The sequence below is a fragment of the Caretta caretta genome, chromosome 7 (genome assembly GCF_965140235.1).
Source record: "Caretta caretta isolate rCarCar2 chromosome 7, rCarCar1.hap1, whole genome shotgun sequence".
In the NCBI taxonomy this organism is placed as follows: domain Eukaryota; kingdom Metazoa; phylum Chordata; order Testudines; family Cheloniidae; genus Caretta; species Caretta caretta.
In genome coordinates this window covers 44,490,495-44,508,569 of record NC_134212.1, presented here as the reverse complement: position 1 = coordinate 44,508,569, position 18,075 = coordinate 44,490,495, and the positions used below count along the sequence as shown (strand labels likewise).

At 43.3% G+C, this 18,075-nt stretch overlaps 1 long non-coding RNA gene across 2 annotated transcripts; it reads right to left on the bottom strand.

The window, feature by feature from the left end:
* Nucleotides 1–3,658: 3,658 nt before the first annotated feature.
* On the bottom strand, nucleotides 3,659–14,507 carry LOC125640481 (uncharacterized). 2 transcript variants are annotated; one of them, XR_012669301.1, is made up of 5 exons: nucleotides 14,359–14,507; nucleotides 13,501–13,531; nucleotides 6,999–12,231; nucleotides 4,015–4,300; nucleotides 3,659–3,935 (listed from the first exon to the last, which is right to left on the bottom strand). It is a non-coding gene; the product is annotated as an uncharacterized LOC125640481 (long non-coding RNA). The 2 variants fall into 2 exon arrangements; XR_012669302.1 differs by having other exon boundaries at nucleotides 3,659–3,908.
* Between the last annotated feature and the right edge of the window lie 3,568 nt (nucleotides 14,508–18,075).

Below are 18,075 nucleotides of genomic sequence, written 5' to 3'. Positions count from 1 at the left end.
CATTGAGCAGAACCTGTCATCAGCATGGACTTGTCCTCTGGAATGGTGGTTGATGCATGAAGGGTCATATGAATCTTTAGGGTATTTGGCACATAAATATCTTGTGATGCTGGCTCCAACAGTGCCATGTGAATGCCTGTTCTCATTTTCAAGTAACATTGTAAAAAAGAAGTGGGAGAGGCTCTATTGCAAATCTTTGTCTGAGTGATTGGCTAAGCAAGAAGTAGGACTGAATGGACTTGTAGGCTCTAAACTTTTACATTGTTTTATTTTTGAATGCAGGTTTTTTTACATAATTCTACATTTGTAAATTCAACTTTCATGATAGAGATTGCACTACAGTATCTTTCAGTTTCCACATTGCAAGTACTATCTCTCTTTTACAGTTCATATATTTGTAATAAAAAATAAAGTGAGCACTGTACAGTTTGTATGCTGTGTTGTAATTGAAATCAATATATTTGAAAATGTAGAAAACATCAAATTTAAATGGTATTCTATGATTAACAGTGCAATTAATAGTGTGATTAATCACGATTAACTTTTTTAATTGCTTAACAGCCCTAGTAGAAATTAACCATTGTGGTGAGGATCCTCATCATTCATTCCCTTACATTCCTCAGGCCCAAATATTTAAACAATGAATGCATCCATCTTCAAGCTGTTGCCTTGCAGACTTTTTCCTGAGGATCAGGATTTGAGCAATAGAACGTAGCTGACATGCAGTAAAGTACTATAAATGTAGTACAGTTTTATGACTTGGTTTTCAAATACTCCTCAACACATCAATAGGCATCATTTGATCAAATCTACTCAACATTTATCACCTGAATTTAATAGTTGGGGGGGAGGTCCCTTTAAAAAATTAAGAGCAGAACCAACAACCCTGGAGACGTGAATCCTAAACTTATTCATGCAACAGGTACAACAGGGCAACAGCAGTGCACATCCCTGCCCCCTATGCTGCCATGCAAATGTGACTCAGCCCAGATGTGAAGAGGGGAGTTGGCGTCTCTGCTCAGCTACCAACAAAGGGGCAGACTGTGAACGGAGCTGGTGGTGGTTGTGATGTGGTCACACGGTACTGGAAACTGGGCTGTTGCCAACAATTCATTTCATGTGGGCCACTGAACAGCCATGAGATGGTAATTCTTTTCAGTCGCTGCTGCTCTTGGGCCTGATCCAAAGCTCACAGAAGTCAATGGAAAGACTGTCTTTGACTTTGGTGAGGTTTGGATCAGTTTCTAGGATGGATTTGCTCTGGCATGTTTTAATCTTGTCCTCTTTAGGGTTTGGAATAAGCATTACAGCAGTTGCAGGTGTACGGGATATTAGGGCTTGATGGAAATAACATTGGCATATGTCTCAGAGTCATTTTGTGAGTGAGATCCTCACCCAGTCGTTTCTGGATTTTCCCTACCTGTTTTAAGCAAACAGGTTATCCTATGGAAGAGGAGAAGTTGAGTCTAGCGTACATATATCCCTCTGACTTACGCACAGGCATCTCCCATTTTTCCACAATGATTGTCTTTTTCACGCAGGGGCTCAGAAATGTAAAGGGATTTCCCCCATTACAAAATCAGATTTCAAGTGTGTAACTGAATTGTGTGTTTGGTGCTTTTGTTTTTTAGAGCCGTGGTTCTCAAACTTTGGTAGAATCATAGAATATCAGGGTTGGAAGGGACCTCAGGAGGTTATCTAGTCCAACCCCCTGCTCAAAGCAGGATCAATCCCCAACTAAATCATCCCAGCCAGGGCGTTGTCAAGTCTGAACTTAAAAACCTCAAAGAGAGGAGATTCCACCACCTCCCTAGGTAACGCATTCCAGTGCTTCACCACCTTCCTAGTGAAAACGTTTTCCCTAATATCCAACCTAAACCTCCCCCACTGCAACTTGAGACCATTACTCCTTGTTCTGCCATCTGGTACCACTGAACAGTCTAGATCCATCCTCTTTGGAACCCCCTTTCAGATAGTTGAAAGCAGCTATCAAATCTTCCCCCCCCCCATTCTTCTCTTCTGCAGACTAAACAATCCCAGTTCCCTCAGCCTCTCCTCATAAGTCATGTGTTATAGTCCCTTAATCATTTTTGTTGCCCTCTGCTGGACTCTTTCCAATTTTTCCAAATCCTCCTTGCGTGGGGCCCAAAACTGGACACAGTACTCCAGATGAGGCCTCACCAATGTCGAATAGAGTGGAACAATCACGTCTCTTGATCTGCTGGCGATGCCCCTACTTATGCAGCCCAAAATATCGTTAGCCTTCTTGGCAACAAGGGGACGCTGTTGACTCATATCCAACTTCTCATCCACTGTAACCCCTAGGTCCTTTTCTGCAGAACTGCTGCCTAGCCATTCAGTCCCTAGTCTGTAGCAGTGCATGGGATTCTTCCATCCTAAGTGCAGGACTCTGAGCTTGTCTTTGTTGAACCTCATCAGATTTCTTTTGGCTCAATCCTCTAATTTGTGTAGGTCCCTCTGTATCCTATCCCTACCCTCCAGTGTATCTACCACTCCTCCCAGTTTAGGTATTGGTGACCCCTTTCACACAGCAAAGCGGAGTGCCACCCCCTCCTATAAATTAAACATTTTTATATTTAGCACTATTATAAATGCTGGAGATTTGGGGTGGAGGCTGACAGCTTGCGACCCCCCCACCTCCCCCACGTAATTTTGTGATCTCCTGAGGGGACACGACCCCTAGTTTGAGAACCCCTGTTTTAGAAGCTGAACCTAAACCCTAGTAAACAGCTTTGTGATAGGATGATTCTTGCTAGTCTTCCAAACAAGGCATTGCCCGCAGGATCCCAAGGAGTTATTGTCCTGGTGTAGGCCGTTCACATACTCCCTCATCTCTGTTCCTAATGCCCCTGCCAAGCAACTGCCTGCTTCCTTCACTTCTGGCCTCATCTACTTGACAGCCATGCCTGGAGGTGGGAGGTTTCTGGTCTCTTGACTGCAATAGGCCTATATATGCTTTCCCCTGCTCCCTAGTGGATAGCCTACCAAAAGTGTTACCTCTTGAATTATCACAGCTACCAAAACTGCCAGCACCATCAGGCAGAAGTTCTCCTTTAATTCCAGGCACAGGAGTCTGTTATCTGGAGTGAAACATCCTGGGTTCTATCTCTATTATATAATACTGGTGTCGGACCCAACTCCAGATGTCTCTGAAGTCCAATGGGGAAACTCCCCATAGACTTCAGTGAGACCAGAATTGGGCTGGGAGTGTCTGTTTTATTAATTCCTGGCAACACCTTCTAGGGTTCTTCCAGAACTTATCCCATGTAGATTGACAGAGGACAAGTTGGTGACGTTCTCCATCAGTAGCTGATTGTTAAGGTCCCACAGGCAAATAACTGAGGGTTGTTAACAGTGTAACTCATGTGGTTCTTAAAAATTAAGCTTATGTTGCCTTTTACCATGTACCAAATGGGCATGAGCTGTTTAGATTACATTGGATAAAATGTGGTATAGGAAATTCATTTTTCCTAACTGTCCCATAGTTGATATCTCAACTATAATTTTGTCTCAATCAGGTCATTGTTCCATACTTCTCATTTCCCTTTCCATATAGTCTAATCATAGTCTCTAATGTTATCTCTGACACACACAGTTCAATATTTATTTGAAAAATGAAGACTTCGTTGCCACCAGACCCTGTTCACTAGTTTCTGTCTTTATTTCATGGTTCATTTCACATGACTAAATTAATAACAATCTGTGATCTTGACACATCCCCTGTAGGATGCAGTCTGGATTGGAAATGGTGCAGTGCCGAATGATGCGACTGTGTAGACCAGTGGCTCTCAACCTTTCCAGACTATTGTACCCCTTTCAGGACTCTGATTTGTCTTGCGTATGCCCAAGTTTCACCTCACTTTAAAACTACTGCAACAAAATCAGACCTAAAAAGACAAGAGTGTCACAGCGCACTATTACTGAAAAATTGCTGACTTTCTCATTTTTACCATATAATTATAAAATCAATTGGAATACAAATATTGTACTTACATGTCAGTGTGTAGTACATAAAGCAGTATAAACAAGTCAGTCTATGTAAAATTTTAGTTTGTACTGACTTTTTTTCTAGGACTTTTTATATAGCCTGTCGTAAAACTGGGCAAATATCTAGATGAGTTGATGTACCCCCTGGAAGACTGCTGCATATCCCAAAGGGTATGCGTACCCCTGGCTGAGAACCACTGGTATAGAACTTCCAACAGTGCTGTGACTATGTCACTGAGTTTCACGGGGGACTTTATCCATAAACACTAAGTTTTTTCTCTGATGTAACCTCCTGTAGACAAAAGAGAGACCAAAATAATTAAGTGAGGTTTAACTATTTTTAATTCCTCCTAGTCTAAACTCTTATAATTGGAACATTTGAAATAACAGGGCACACTCATCCCAGGAACAACTCCCTGAGTTCCTTAGAACTACATCAAGGCTGAATTTGGCCCAATAAGCTAGAGGGGAAAATAGTCCCTCAAATATAGGGCTGTTGTGTCTAGCCCTATATTCTTCAGTAGGTTTCAGCCTCTTACCCCCATATCCCAACAGCTTGTCTTCCTTTCAGTAAGATGGTCCTCTAGGTTATACATCCATGCAGGGTTGTAGCGGGGTGGGAAGACCTCCTTACTGAATTTCACAGATTACTTAATGCTGTGCCTCACAGCTCAGAAGAATCTCCAGTGAGCCATTGCCTCCCTTCCTACATAAGTAAGGGTGAAGTGGGTTCTCCGGGCAGGTAGGGTACAGATCCCACCTCTCTACCCCTGCAGTGTGGAGCCATGCAATAATTCTGATTAATGCACATTAGTGTTTCTGGTCCCAGCTGAGTGACTTTAAAAGGCAAATTCTTAAAAGAAATTCCCTCATGGTGTACTTTAGAGAAACTCTCACAAAATTCTCATATTTCAAAATGGCTGCCATCTCCCAATGCTCATGTTTCAACTTCCTGGTCTTTTTTGCAACTTCCTAAATTTCAAACAGTGGTTTTGTAACTTTATCTCTGAACTATCTAACATCTGTTTTTATTTTTCATTGGGCCACTTTCAAAAGCCAGTGCTTACCCACAGTTTGTTTAGTATAAACACTGGTATCTGAGATATCACAGCTTTATCCTATACTTATTTCTATCTAATTACAGGAAATAAGGCCCTGATCCAAGGCCCATTGGAGTCAGTAATAGTGTGCAGTAACTTTAAGTAAATGTTTTATTAGGAGTAATTACTGTATAACTAGTTCATAACAATAATGTTTTAAATAAACAAGTATATGCTTTGTTAGCTAAGTGGGCAGACATTTGGATCCCCAGATGCTAGTTCTCTTGAAGTTTTGGTAGCTAGAGGCCGGATCCAACAGACACTAAAGCGAAAAGGAACTTCTCAGTTGACGTAAATGAAGTTGGACTGAGCTCTATAGAAGCAAAAACTCCTAAATGTCCTGCAGACACTTCCCACCCACCCCCTTAAAGAGAACTTATAGGAGACTGAAATTATGGATGATGATCTCCAGGGTTTTAGGCTGACGGACCACGTTCCATCACCCAGGAGGAGGCCTTCAGTCCCTTCTAGAAAAGCCCTATTGAACGTAATAGAGAATGGTGACCTTTCGATTGAGTCCTTTAGCATATGACAGAGAATTAGTTTGTTGGATTTGTAATGATTTTTTTTCTCTGCCTATTTACCATATCTCCAAATGCTGTACAGTGTTAAGCTCACCAGCTGAGCCAGTACGACAGCATTTGAAACATCTTTTAGAAGATGTTGGAACCGGCGCCATAGAGGAAAATGGCGTGAGGGAGACAGCCAGGCTTGGCTGATTCAGGAAAGTGACAAACAAGTTTGGGTGCTTCCATTTTGAGGTGCCCGTTTGAGAAAGGGCATGACTTTCAGAAAGAGCTGAGCAAACGCTGTCTGAAAACCTCACCCTTTTAAGGTGGCTCAAGTTGGACACCAAAAATAGAGATGCTCACAACCTTGGCCAGAGAGTGCATGCACTTGGCCTGGCATTGCTGTCAGGTCGATAGGGACAGTAAGCCCAATGGGAGATCAAAGGAAGAAGTTACTGGGAGACACCCAAGCTCCAGACTAGCTCATCCTTTTGCACCATGGCCTGTGAGAGATGCTTGCATATAACTCAGGCATGCAAATTCCAGACGTGCACTGCAAATGAAGTACTAACACACATGTGGCCAGTTAGGGGCAAGCAAATGAGTGTGCAAACTTTGATAATTCCTCCTTTAAAATTGGCCAGCGTGAATTCACGATTTGTGCCAGTGGAGTTGGAGGCTGGTAGCATGCTGGGCAAAGTATGGTAAGATGCATGCAGGGAAACCTGCTCAACTATGCACCGATTATATCTTGAATTTCAAAAGCACCTTTTACTCAGCAGGAGCATTGTACAAATGATACACATGCAGGCATTTCCTTATCTCCCAGTCAAATGCAGCCATCTCTGAGGCACTGCTGATAAATAGTCCAGAACAATACCATGTAATTGTTTAGGGCAGGAAGCAAAGAACAGCGTGTGTTCTGTTCAGATTACAGGGGCAATTAAAGTAGGGAGAACCTGTACAGTGGTTATTTGCACTTGGCTAGGACACTGGATAAAACCTCTTCCAAAAACTGCCACTGACTCTTCAATGACCACACAAGACCATGCTGTAAATTTTATATCTCATCCAATGGATGGAACCTAAAATAGCACAGCAGCCTCCTAACTCCATGCTTGAGTGCTGGTTCAATATTGACTCAGACACCACTTCTGTAGAACCTCTGAGGTCTCGCATCCAAACACTGACCACACCTACTCCTGCTTCGCTTGTGAGAACTGACAAGTCCTAGCCTGAGGCGGGAGGGCTTCAGGCCATGTTTAGAGCCATTGTTCCTAAGACTACCAAGCATGCAAGTTGCCATCAAACAGGCTGCTAGCAGCCTCTCCCTGCATCCCCTCTACATGCTCGCACACCCGACACGCCAGTAAGAACTTGCCTGTGAGTCACTCCATTCTGTTCCCGGGTGGGTGTCTTCTGAAAAGGGCAAGGCACATGGGTTTGGATTCCTTTTATAAAAATGTCCTTTTACAATCCATGTAACCTTTCCATTCCAATCCCTTTCAGCATCAAGACTGGCAAGTGCAAATCGGTAGGGAATGTCTTGCAGAATACTTGGCTCAGCATGAGTAACAGTCTCAAATGTAACTGTTTAGTTTGGCACAAAGCATAGTGTAGTAAATATAGTAGAAGGAGAAGATGAGGAGAGAGGTTTTGTAAATAATGGGGCAGTGAGGAAACACAGGGCAACGAGCATAGACATTGCCCCGTAAAGGAAGTATTGGGAAAGGAAGGGGGCTTTGGAGAAAGGACTTTGGAGCAAAGAGCCAATGTAATGGATCAGTATGATGTTTTACATCAGCCAAATTGAGAAAGTGTTGGGGGGACAAATCTTCACTGACTAAGTGCATTTGCTTTTTGGTGGGGACTAGGTTTATTCTGCAATGTGATCTGCCAATATTGTTCACTGACTTCACGCATGCGGGGCGGGGGTAGAGAGGGATCAACTTGCAATTAGTAACCTGTCCCCTCCTTACCATTTAGAGAAATATAAAACACAGACAAGAACAAACCATCCAAATATTTTATGAGATATTTTACTTCCAGAGATATTTGCGTTTTAGTGGTCAATTACTTAGTGTTCTCTGTATTCCATATAGCGTGTATGTGTGCCCTTTGTAAATCAATCAATTATCCAGCAAAGTGTTTCTGGGATTTCGGTAACAACCTTGCTTTCCACTAACACATCGATTTCTATGTTGTATAGGTCATACAGTCTGTAATGCACAGGGCAAGTGGCACCATGGCAGTGATTCATGCAAAAAGGAACTTTTACATGTTACAGCTGACTCGAAAATGTAAGATAGGGGAATCATAATTTTTGTTTCAATTTTTTTTCTGTTTTTATATTGAAATTTTGTCAACCTTCTGACACTTGAAAAATTTTGACCAGCTCTATAGCTGGGTTAAAAAACCAGAGGGGTGGGGGGAGGAATGAAATCTTTTCCTGCTCAAAATTGAATTTTTTTGACTTTTTTACATTTTGACATTTTTCATCAACATTTTGAAATGAGAAAAATTTCAACTCGCTTTACTGACTTCACTGTCATAGCAGCTGCACCCTCCATGGCCAGAGAGTCCCAGACACCATACCACTTGCAGAACTCAGGACTGTGTAACAAGAACAGGAGCACTTGTGGCACCTTAGAGACGAACCAATTTATTGAGTATAAGCTTTCGTGAGCTACAGCTCACTTCATCGGATGCATTCGCTAATCCTTTGCTCAGAAGATCTTGACTGGTCCGGTTCATTATGAACAAATAATAGTAAAAAAAATCTACTTTTTTAGTGATTGCAGTGGTGGTGAATGGTGCCATATTGACAACGCTGTATGTTAAAGACACAGGCTCGGTAAAGCAAGGCTTGGGCATTGTGAGCTCCTAGGATTCCTGGCTCTGCCCACACCCTATGTTGCCTTTTCTTTCTAGAAAGGCACTCCCACCTCCTTAATATCAGAGGTGGTAATGATCACCTACTTCACTGGTTCATCGGGAAAATGTGCATCAGTTCTGATTGGCAAAGACTACCTCTGCAAGAAGAGTGAGCACGTAGTTGAGTCTTTGTGAACATTAATAACTTGATTTTCCTATTGGAAGCGCCCACTCTCAGACATGGAAGAAGAACCACACTGGCTGCACTGGTGGTACCTACTCTCAGCCTAGCTTTCAAAGCAGTGTTTAGGGAATTAGCCGCATGACTTCCATTAATATCAATGAGCCAGACTTACTCTGCGCCCCATCTGTGTTGTATGACGTTTTCAGAGGGTTCTCTCTGTCTAGGGTTTTCTACCCCACCCATCCTGATGCTATTTGAGCACTTGAAAGAAAAGTTGTGCAACAAAGAAAGAGCCTGATGCACCAGGATGTGGTCAGGCTTGAATGGGCCATGAAGCGCTGAATATCATGTTCTGCCTCTTATTGATTTTTTGCAAGTGACTCAAGGTGAGAACTCTGTATGATTCATAAAACACAAGATTCAGTTCAAGCAGGCATGAATTGACATGTGGCATGCAGGGGCAGGGCTTCCAATAACTTACACATTTAGGGAGCAACTCTCTTTTTGCAGCAGCCTGAAAACAGGGTGTGAAGTTGTTTTCCATGCTGACAATGTGGCCTCCACCAAGAGGCTGCAGGAATGATGAATAAAGGGAAAAACAAGGTGTAGTTCTAGGCAAACTTAATGGATACCATAGGAAGTGTGCTGTCATAGGGCTAATAGCCAAAAGCACACTCTAGAAATAGCGTGGAACGAGAACTCCAGATCCCAACACTCCTCAAACTTTGGGGCAGTTTGGATCCAGATCCAAACTTTGCAGTTTAGTCCCATCTCTAACAATTGTCAGGCCCATGGTAAAAGTAAACAAATTGTCACTAGAATAGTGTGAGGAAAAAGCAACTAATCAAATAAAATGGTGTGCGTGCTTATTTGGATGACTACGGCTTTGGTGATTATTCATAAAGGGAAGGCATGCATTGCCAAGAGCAGAATTTCCTAGCTCAATATTGGGCAGTGACATACACTGCACAAGTGATGCAAATCAGATAGAAGGGACAGATCGTCAAGTGGTTTAAACTGGGGTAGTGCCACTAAGAGGTAGTGTGGCCTAGCAGACGGAGCACTAGACTGTGGGTCAGGAGAGACCTGGGTTCTAGTGTGAGCTCTGGCCTGCTGGTTGACCCTTGGCAAGTCACTTTCCCCTCTCTGCCTCAGTTTCCCCATCTGTAAAATTGGGATAACGATGGTAAGCTTTGTAGATTGCTTGGGGATCTAATGATAAGCTAGGCATTACTATGAGGAAAAAGAATTACTTGTGTAAAACATAACCTCATTGTGAGAATCTTCACTGCCCCAGGGCTGGATCTGGTATTACTTGATTGGTAACGTCATTGGAGAATTATTTCTGAGTGTTTCATTGTTCAAAGGTGTATGTATCTTACTCGTACATTTCAATTATCTGTGTGATATCTGTAGTCTCGGGGATACCTTTTGAATACAATTAAGCAGTGATAATCACTTGTGTGTGGGGGGGAAAATGAAGGTTTAATGTGTTGCTAGTTAGGGAGGCTGACCCAGAAAGAACACACACACAAATGCAGCTGCATGTTCCCTCATATAACCTAAGTATGAAACCTCCCACGGATCAGTCCAATAGCAGATGCGCTTGTTTACATGGAAAACTAACACACCCAGAAGATATGCTCTTCAGATCCTCTGATGCCATTTGATTACATTTGTCAGGTTAGTGAGTGTGGTACTCTTTTTACAAACATAGAAATATGCACCACTTTTTGATCCAAAGGCCATTAAACGCTCAATGGGAAGACTCCTGCTTGCTTTGGATCAAGAGCCCTAGATTGGACCCCAAGGGTGCTAGTTGTACGGAAATGAGTCACAGTGGTCTAACCTGCTTTAAGGGCCAGATCACAAAGTTCCGATTGCACTATAATTAGTCTCACAATTCACAGCTGATATTCACCTTTATTCACAACCAATTAAATGTAAAGCTATCTGAGTAAGTCACACCTGGAGAGGATACAGTGGGAAACTTGCAAATGTCAGACAAAGTTGTTGGATGCATACACTGGTCTGGTCTTGAGACAGTTACTTAATTTTACTGACTTGGAACTTGCAGGTTCCAAACTCTGTTCTGTAGGGTGAGAGAACAGGAAACCAGTTTGGAGAGAGGAGAGAACATTGTTATTGCATTACTTAGCCTGTGAATTGGTTTCTAGGAAAAAGGCCATTTTGTGCCACTAGGAACAATCATCCTGTTTTTATTAGTGTAGCTTGTTTTAACTTTGCCACTCTGGTAAGATTACAGGCCCAATGTCAAATATAAGGTTGAGAAGGCAGGCACTGCCCAGCTGTCTCATTACCCCACACAGTCACCTACAGTACGCCTGCTACTTGGGCCCTCCAGCAGTTCTACCACTGCAAATCCACTTCAGTCCTGACCTGCAGCATTCCCTGCCCTTCCCGTCCTTGCCTCTCTCTCAGCTCTGCCAATACACCCCTGTGCAGTATCTCCTGCTTGTTTTCACCTTTGCTGCACTATGAAAAGACGGGTGCTGGTGAGTAACTGGAGGTAAAATCCTGGTGAAGACATTGCACTTTGAATTTTTGCCAGGGTGAGTTGAAGGCTAGGCTCTGTCATAACCTGACCTAACTCGTGTGAAAACTACAAGCTAAGTTTCTTCTCTAGATTACGAATCGTGTTTATTGTGGTAGTGCCTAAGAACCAAACAAAAATGGGACCTCAGTATGCTAGGTAAAACCAGAAGGTCCCTCCCCTGATGACCTAAATAGAGCAGACAGGGAGGGGAAGAGGTAGAACACGACGGCAGAGCAAACAATATGGTGGTAGCAAATGTCACATTAGTTTCATGATTTGGGGGGAGGGAGTTAGGAGGGGAAGAGCTAACTGGGGGGGGCGGGGGGTAGGAGGGGCAGGTGCAGAGTTAGGCAGAGGTGAAGAGACAGAAAAGGAGGGCTGAACCAAACAGCATAGGGCTGAGAGAACCTGGTCAGAACTGTACAAGTTTCTCTGAATGTCCAGAGGTCCCTGCTTTGGCAGCTTCCGTCCCTATGGGCTGGAGTGTCTAGCCGTCTCCTCTCGGCCGTCTCCTCTCTGCCGTCTTCCCCCAAGGTGGTGGGAGGGGAGGCCATGTGGGTCCTAGTGCCACCAGAAGGGCACTCCAGTTAGTGAAGGGCATGCCCTGTGTTCTCTGTGAAGGCAAGGCCTCAATCATGAGCTCCCATAGTCCCGCAAGGGCTCTTGGGTGCTGCCCTGCAGTACCCAGTTCTGGATCCTCACACGGCTCTGCCAGTGCACGTCGGCTCTGCCAAGCCAGGCCCTCCAGTGTTGCCTTTCTGGACAGATGCTGTGTTCAAGTATACTGAACAGTGAGGGCACCAAGTGACTTTCCCTTGTGAGGTGAACAGGATATGAACGTCAGCCTCCTAAGATAAAATGCTGGTGCAGCCTCACCTCATCACTCAGCCTCATCTTCTGGCCCTTTCGCAAAGGTGACATCGCGTCTATCAGACTATTTACATTGCACCATAAAGTGTGGAATTTAAGAATAAAAGCACGTACCCCGTGACGATCATCCTATGACAGGAACACAACTGCATTAGTGTAAGACATGATATAATTGAAACCTCTGGCAGATTTCCCACAGCAAAATTGTTAATCCTCACTAGCTAGGATTAGTCACCACTTCTTACAAGCCCTGACACACAGCCTGCAAGTTATTCAGTTAATTCCCATTTATGGGATAAATATTGCATCCTATGGAAGGAAGACACTGCCAAATTTCCCATCCTATTGCATAATGATGCATTGTGTCCCTTACAACTGAAGGTAGAGGTGATGAAAAGCAATAAGGTGTGATTAATGTCCGCAGACTTCATCCGTCAGAACGTAGTTAGATCAGAGGGGAAATTTTAGTACAAAATAGCTTATTGAAACACAAAGTGGTGAATGCCTGATTCTCCTTCTCAAAACACTAGAGTAGTCCACCTTTACTGTTTTAAAGCAGTAAATAGCCCTTGATTCCAGCTGCGATATACTTACTATAGCATGCCGCTGCCGGAAGTGGTCGTGGTGTTGCCTTCAAGCTCATGGGGGTAACATTTTCAGAAGCACCTAAATCCCATTTTGAAAAGTGTCTAGGTGCCTAACCTCCATTGAAATCACTGGAATTTAGGCACCTACATACTTTTGAAAATCCCACTAAGTGCCTATCTGCATGTGTCGGTGAAGTGCCTAAATACTTTAAAAAATCTGGTCCTAAGTCCCTTAGGTGCTTTTGAAAACTTCACCTTACGAGCATTTAGTAAACACAGCAATGGCCAAATCTTCAAATTTGCAGCTGAAGTTTGAAACTGGCAATTTTGCACCTGTGTTTTTTCCATCTGCAATTGAATTATGGGTGCAGATTTGGGTACTTTCATTTACCTGATTGTGGATGCAAATCAGGACACTAGAGTTGCAAGTATTCAACAGCTGTAACTTGTTTGGAAGGCGCAAAAATGCAGCTGCCAGTTGCTCCTGCAAAATGGGAAGCTGGAGCTTAGCTGTTTTTCAGAAGTTAATTCAAAGATACCAGATCAGAGCAGCAGATGATTGAAATCAATGGACCTCAGCTGATTTACACAAGCTCAGGATCTGACTGACCGTAATAAGGCAAAGAGTAGAGCTGCTTGGAAAAGGGTAAATATTTTCAAAATAAATTAGAATGTTTATTTATCTTCCCAAATAGTTTAGTGGAAATATTTGGTTTAGCTTTTTTCTAATGAAAAAACAAAGTGGGGGGTTTTGGGGGGTGGGGTAGGGAGATGAGGTTGGTGGGTTTCAATATCCAAAAAGTGAACTTACGTTTTGTGGGACTCAGTTTTTCATCAAGCACCTGTAAATTTTCAAAAGAAGAAAAACATGCAGAAAAAAAGACTTGTCTTCTAATTTTTTAAAATGAAAAATCAGGACTAGGTTTAGTAAAGAGCTAGCAGGGTTATTGAATATGAACAACGTTGCTGATAAGCCTTTCTGTAACTCACCACAACTTCCAAAGTTTGAGTCTAGCATGCACCAGGGCTTAGATAAGGTCTGGCATGGATTCTTCAGGAGTTCTCTGTTCCTGGGTTAGCCCACAAAGCACTTGCTGGTGGGTTTGGTACAAATGAGATCCTGCGTCCCAGAGCTTTCTGTTCCCCTTTCCAATCTCTTGCCCTACCTGATGACTCCCCACTCCCCCACAAGACTCTTCAGGACTGGTAATGTTTTCCCAACATCTGATGGCTATATTTGCCTTGTATACATATATTTAAACATTGTTGTATGGGCAAGTGAGTTAGCAAATCATTATTCATTCACAGCATATTCGTGACTACAGAGAAAAAAGCTGTTAGATCATCTTTCACATCACCCCTGCCAGTGTAGGCTTGTCCCCTGCAGCAGTACTGTGTTGATTCCTGTTTTAAAGAAGGCCCTGATCCAAAACCCACAAGCCCCATGGAAAGATTCCCTTTAATTTCAATTGACTTTGGATCAGGCCCTAAATCTATGATGCACCTATCCCTTCCTTATGGTGTTTATTCTACAATCTAATCTCACTATGAGGTTATATTAATCCAATATTCAATTTAGATTTTAATTTTGTCCTAATTATCTACACTTTATTCCCTGGGAAAAACCCTCATGCATTCTGTCTTGTGATTTGAATTGATTTTGAAATACCTGCAGGTGTTTTGGAGTCAAATTGTGGAGTCAGTTGGCATTTGCAAGCTTTATATTTCTCCCCTTCCAGCCTTGCTGAGAATTTTCTTTGAGGTTATTTTTCTGTTTCCTCTCCTGCATCCCTTATCATACAAGGGCACTTCCTCAGTTGGACTGGTTAGACTTTAATTCTGAAGCCATGGAAAATTATTATCAAACGGGACTAGTTTTAATGCAGATAATTAACTGGCATATCCGGTACTGGGTTATATTTTAACAGGTTAATATTGCACAATTACCTTCAGCTGTAACAAATCTTAACTCAAAAATACGTTTTCACTGAACTCTGTTTTCACTTAACTTAAAACATACATGGGCTTGACTGTGGGCCAGATTCTCCCTTGCAACAAGCCCATATTATGCTTCTCTGGCAGAGTACAGGGGACTTTAACCAGGTAAAAGTGGCCCGCTGAGAACACCCCCATTTAGGGAGTCTTCCTGGCTGGTGTATAGTTCATATAAGAATTCTACTCTGGCCCTGCTCCTAACACTTGGGGGTGTGGGGGATTGGGGTGTGTCTAATACATGACTGGGATGTGCTACACTATGGCTATTCTCCATTTCCAAAGATTATGGGAAGTAGAGTGTACAGTAGCACAGCCCTGGGGTTGCTCTGAATTACACCAGGGGCCAGGTAGAGCCTTGCATGGCCCCAGAATACATGGAGCACAAAGGTGGCTTCAAGCTTGCCCCTCCTATTCTGTGCCTGCCCCAAGTGTAGCAATGGAGAGACTGCAAATCAGATCTGTTTCTTTAAGGCATATCCCATGGTGGTGGGATACAGTGGTGCACTGTGGGTGCATGAAAGAGTGTAACCCTTGATGCACCTGCTCCATGTCAGGAGGAGTGAATGAATCAAACAGTTTATGCACAAGTGGGTGAGTTAAGGTTGCATGGCCTACCCTCATCTTTTGCAACCTGAAAAACGTTTTTAGCATAGGGGCTGTTGTATGGCATATGTATTGTAATATAGGATAATTTTGATTAAATATCTCTATTAGCCATAGATTTGAATGTTGATTCTTATATGGAAAAATGATTGATTTATAACAAGAGAGAACATTACAGTAAATTGTAGCCGGGTTGGGAGTAAGGAGCCACAGATTGGGGAATCCTAACGAGAACATGTTTCTAGACTGCATTCATCTCTCCAGTTTAAAGATTGCATCACTCTTTCCATTACAGCTCCTCTTTACTGGGTTTGAACTTATGCTAAGAAAAATCCCGCAGAACTTGTTTCAGCCTGAAATGTAGCAGGTAATGTTCCGGCCAAGCCCATTTACAGCCAGATCCTCAGCTGCTAGAAATCGACGTCATTCTGTTGACTTGCGGTGGAGCTACACCAATGTACATCAGCCGAGGATCTGGCCCTTAGACCTTTACTACTTCAGGATATTTTGTCACTCTTTTCATCTGAACTATCTCTGTTGGTCCTTAGGCTACTGCATGGGATGGCACCTCTGTGCAGGCTTCTTATACACAATCTCAAATCGTGAAGGCTGGTTCATCTATGGGTCAGCCTGTCAAAATTTTGGCTTTAAAACACAGAGGGTCAAATCCATCCCTGCTGTAACTATTGACATCAGTGGAGTTATGCTGGCCAAATTCTGCCATAAATGACACCGAGGCTTAGCTGGTATACAAGTGAGGACAGAAATTGGTCCTTTTTTTACAAGATCATCTCGTTTGATAAGCATTAGGGGACAAGTCCTGTGAAGCCATATGTGTAGCCATGCCTGAGCTAGGTTTGATCTGGCTAGTTCCAAGAACGATCTCAGTGAAGCCGCCGTAGCATTGGCCGCAGCACCAGCTGCACAATGCTGAGTGGGACTTGGCGTCCCCGCTATTTTTACTTGAGCGAGCGAAATCCAAGCTAACGCCGCCTGTCTACGTGTGCTGTAGCCACACCTCTGCCAGCAGTGAAGTGACTTAGTTATAGATGTGCAACTGTGAGCAGACTCTTATAGTTTCTCAGGGGAGCTCATTTTTAAGAGACTTAATATTGATGATCCACGCCGGCTGAAAGAAGAAAATTCCAATCTCCGCTTGATAGTTGGGATACTTTTTCAAAGGGCTACACAAAAAGGTTAACTTCGTCTCTTCCATTTGACACGAATGGAATTGATGACTCAAGTCTCAATAAGCTATTCTAAGAGGGTAAAGTTCACCTTACTTACAAGGCTAACGTCGTACCTCTGAACAATGAAAGTCTGACTGCATTCCTGATGAGATGAACTTAGAATGGCTTAGAGTGACATTTGGCTTAACCAGAGAGAGAGAGAGATTCTCTGACTTACCTGCTGGGGTTGTGTCCTCTGGACCACCAAGAACCTGTTTGGTATCTAGGCTGTACCCATGTGTCAAATGCACATACACATGCTAAGCCCAACCAGATGGTGCAGGATTCTGGCAGCTGGTTATGTTGAATCTGATGTTTGGCCAACAGTTGGTAGAGATACTCAGTAATGCCAACTCTAGGTTTCATGTCAGGCCCCCAAAATCATGAGATTTTTTTAAAAAATAAATAATTTTGAAGGTTTTTTCTTTTTGTCCTCTGATTCCTTAGCCTCCACGACATAATTTGGTCACATTTTCAACCTTTTCTCTCCAACCACGAGAGAGGAAGCTTACATTTTATTAACGATGGCTGAGATTATCCCCTAATTATACAATACCAGCAGCTGGGAAAAACTCACAAGAGTCATAAAATCAAGAGAGCCAGTCACAGTGGATACCAGCCCTGTGCAATTCTTTGAAATGTGCATTCTTCATGGCATTCTGGAAAATGCAACCCGCCACTATCTCAAAGGTGTGTGTGTGTGTGTGTGTGTGAGGGAGGTGGGGAGGGAGGCTTTGCTGGATTGGTGGAAAAAATAGGACAGTGGCTCCTTTTAAGGGTTTCCTCCTCCCCACTTTGGGCAGTGGGGGAGAGGTGTCCAGGAGGACAGGAAAAGCATCACCTGAAGCCTTGGATGGGCTGTTGGGACTCAGATAAGTCTCTCACACTTGCGGGCAAATATATAAATCCTCTCCCTCTAGTTCAGTGGTTCTCAGCCTGTGGGTGCTGGCCAGTGGCCCGATCGGCACACAGCTGCGATCCATGTGACATCAGGCCATACACGTGTATTGGATGCAGCCCACATAACACATTGTGGGCCTCGTGTGGGCCGCATATGCAGCCCACAGTGGTAAATAGGTTGAGAACTACTGCTCTAGCTGGAGACCCCTATCTCAAAGACATAGTGTCAGGTTTCAGTCTGAATTGCATTATCCAGCTCAGCCTCTGTGTTGGGTCTGATCATCCCAGGTAATTTATATTTCTAAGATGCTAGCCAGATGGAGAGATTCAAAATCATACCTGCTTCAAGTTGCCAAATCACTGGCAAAATCCCAGGGGTGTTTAAAAGGGGGAAACAGATTTCTCTCTCTTTGCTTGTATTTTCTGCAGAGCTGTGTGTGGTCTCCTCCTGGTGAGACTGCCTGGAAAATGGTATGTCACAACAAGAGCAGTGCAAGTGTCTCCTCACTGGTTCTCATCACCGACTCCATGGGGATGTACTGTCTGTCGTTATCAGCCTGTAGAGTGAAGGAGTACCCTTATCCTTCAGAGAGCTTGGTACCTCCTTCAAAGCAGTTGAAACGGGGATTCAGGATTTATTGTACAGTATGTATGTTACT